Source organism: Pinus tabuliformis, chromosome 8, assembly GCF_031772625.1.
Source record: "Pinus tabuliformis cultivar Carrire ecotype Pingquan chromosome 8, CPIR1, whole genome shotgun sequence".
Taxonomy (NCBI): domain Eukaryota; kingdom Viridiplantae; phylum Streptophyta; class Pinopsida; order Pinales; family Pinaceae; genus Pinus; species Pinus tabuliformis.
Genome location: NC_142294.1, coordinates 455,737,459 through 455,740,580, shown reverse-complemented (window position 1 = coordinate 455,740,580; position 3,122 = coordinate 455,737,459).

Here is a 3,122-nt window from a genome sequence, read left to right as displayed (position 1 = left end):
TCCATCCCATGATAGGAAATTTCGAACCGAAACAAATTGCATGCATTACATAGGCGCTCATAAAAAATGGAGGGTAAACCCTCGAAGAAACACTTCTTTTCCTTCTAAACGCCATTATTATTCTTACTAAATTATCAGAAAAAATTTGTGCCCAATTCATTACAGTTGCGTTAATGGCTGCATCTATTAATGGAAACCATTTTGTGGATAATTTAGTACTATTGGGTTTGCCAAATAGTCTACATAGCATGGCCGCTGCAAAAATATGAGAGGGAAAAATAAACGGAGTAGTCTACATATCGTTCTTGTCTTTCTTGATTTTTCCCTCATTATTTGACTAGGTCCAGGTGCAGTCCGCTGGGTCCTCGTTCTCTATGGAAATCTTCTCGATGAACTGCCTGTTGTAGATTACTTGTGGCTTTGGTAGGTGGTACATAAGCCACGGGTTGTCTCACGTAAAAGGTCCCATAACCTCTTGGCTTCTTGTCTTGAATTCTCTGTCTAAGATGTCAGCTTCTTCAATAACCCACTTAACCATGTCTGTCTAAGGGATTATCTTCGGGCGCGTAGCTATGTGATGCAAAAATGAGCAAGTTGTCTCAGACATGGAAGCGTCTGAGGAATCACGTTCGTCAACTGTAACCTTCATTTCTAGAATCCTTGGTTTCTCTTCCTCCATTATATTATACATGGCCTCCCATGTAGAGGTTCCTCCCTCTCTGTTGCATGTAGTATCCGTAAATAGAGGAGTCATTTCTGACTTCTGAGAGATGACTGCCTTGCCTTTCTTCACCATTGCTCCCAATTATGTTCTCTGTGGATTTTCCTTGAAAGTGAGGAACAACAACTGTCGGATACATAAAGATGACAATGGACATGAAATGAAATAATGTAGATAACTCATAAAGGTGATTAAAGGATTTTTATTTGAACGCACGTAAGAAGATATCATATCATGTTAAATGGCTTTTCACACATAAATGTAGTTAACTCTTACTAAATTCCCACTAATGATTTGTTATACCTTAGCTTTAATGCTCATAAATGTCTGCATCGTAAATTGGGAAGAAAGATTCTATGGTGGTGAGCCTTTGAATTGTGATAATGGAGATTTTGCAATTTGCGAAGCAATATCGCATTATACCTTTTCACTTTTCTTACCTTCTCTTGTGTTTCTGCGAGATGCGAGATGTGAGCCGCTCTTTTATTGTCTCAAAACGTAGCTACTTTTCAGGTTTTTCTATGTAAGGACCTTTTTAATGAGTGGTGAACCTAAACATCTGTTCATGATGTATTTAAGGAGTGGGTCTAGGTCTTGGTCGCATTTCACAATTTCAACTGATTATAGGTTTGTGATGTTATTTTGAATGCTCAAAATGCGATGCAATAAAGTTTATGATGCCATCGCAATTTCACATCTCGCTTACTTTGAGATAACCTTTTAAGGAGGGCTCTTCATAAATAGCGATATGCAATGCAAGACTTGGCTTTGAAGAGAAAAGCTTAAGGTCCTAGTTTATGTCAAAAATATGATAGTTTCAAGGTATAAAGCATAGAGTCCTCAATTAATCATTTTTTACTAGATTTGGTGGGTTAGCAAGGTTTTTTGATGATGCTTAATCATGCGATATGTGGGAAGGCAAGATTTTAGTAGTCCTTTTGAAAAAATGGGGTTTGATTGATATCTTGCTTTATTCCAAGAATAAAAGAAATGCCTAAATGCTAAGTTTATTTTTGGATGGATTTTTTAAAGGGTTCCCATTTATTATTGTAATAATAACTATTACTGTTAATAAATGGGGGGTTGTTGAATAACACAACAATTGGCGATTCACTTGGAAGAACCAGTTATCTCTAAGAGCTTTTTGAAATTTTTAAAACTTCCAAAATAAAGATAATTTTTGAGAATAAAAAAAAATTACATGGAATATAAGGTAAGTAATACTACTCATTAATAATAAAACAACATCTACTTAACTATCATTATTTTGATTATTCTTTTCTCATAAGAAAGTCACTTTGTCTACATCAGTCTTTACTTGGTTTTAAAGATAAAAGCAAGGAAACTTTCCTCAGATCAGTTTTTTGGTATACTCATTTGTCATAGGTAGAGCCTCTACTGTTAGTAGGCGTTCATAGCCTCGACAGGGTTACCTTTTAACCAATAATGATTCAGTATCCCACCTAGATCATAATGCAATCTTAAAGATAAGCTTGTTTGTATACTTATTGCTTTCTTCATTTTCTAAAGTATTTCATTCTTCCTTCAAATTTTTATCTTTTATCTCTTACAGAACAATGTCTTGGTTTGGTGACCAAAATTGACAATGCCATTTACTTGATTTGTAACTTAACTAAACAAGCTAGCTCTTCATGAGACCCTTTGTCTTTTGATTAATATAATCTTAAGCCATTATCATGTTTTGATATTCAGTATTGGTAATGTGAGTTAGTTATAATATTATGATCATGGTAAGTTGGATCTTGATGAGACCTCTTATCCTTTAAGTTTAAGTATATTTTAGAATTACACTCTAAAAATGAAAGTTGATTAGGTGGGGAGAATCATTGGCTCCATAAGAGCTTCTGGATGACAATTGTAGAGTTTTAAAGATGTTTTTCTGTAGAGAGACTTTGCTTTATTATTGATACTTTTCTTGACTGGTGTAAAAGAAAGGTTTCTTTCTAAAGCTAAGTTTCATCCAAGATTAGATAATTTTGGCAGAAAACAGGTAGTTTTGAAGCAATAGAACTTAACTATATATTTCATGTGTGAAGATTACTTTCATAACAATCCTTACTTCCACAAGCGAAAAGTAAAAGTTAAAAAGAGACTATCCTTTTAAAAGCCAAAAGTAAATGTTTTTCAACTCATATTATTCTTTCTTAAAAAAATAAATAAACTAAAGGCAATAATATATAGTGAACAAAAGACATCATCTTCTATGGAAAGTATTTCTTTAAAATCTGCCCATTAACAGGTAGAGATTATCTATTACATGATAAATATTGTAATAGAAAAGTTGATGGGCCGATTTGTTCCACAATCTGAAATGGGCCAAGCGACATTTGTTGGAACTTGGTATGCTTACCTTTCTCTTCATGGGCTTTATCCCATTTCA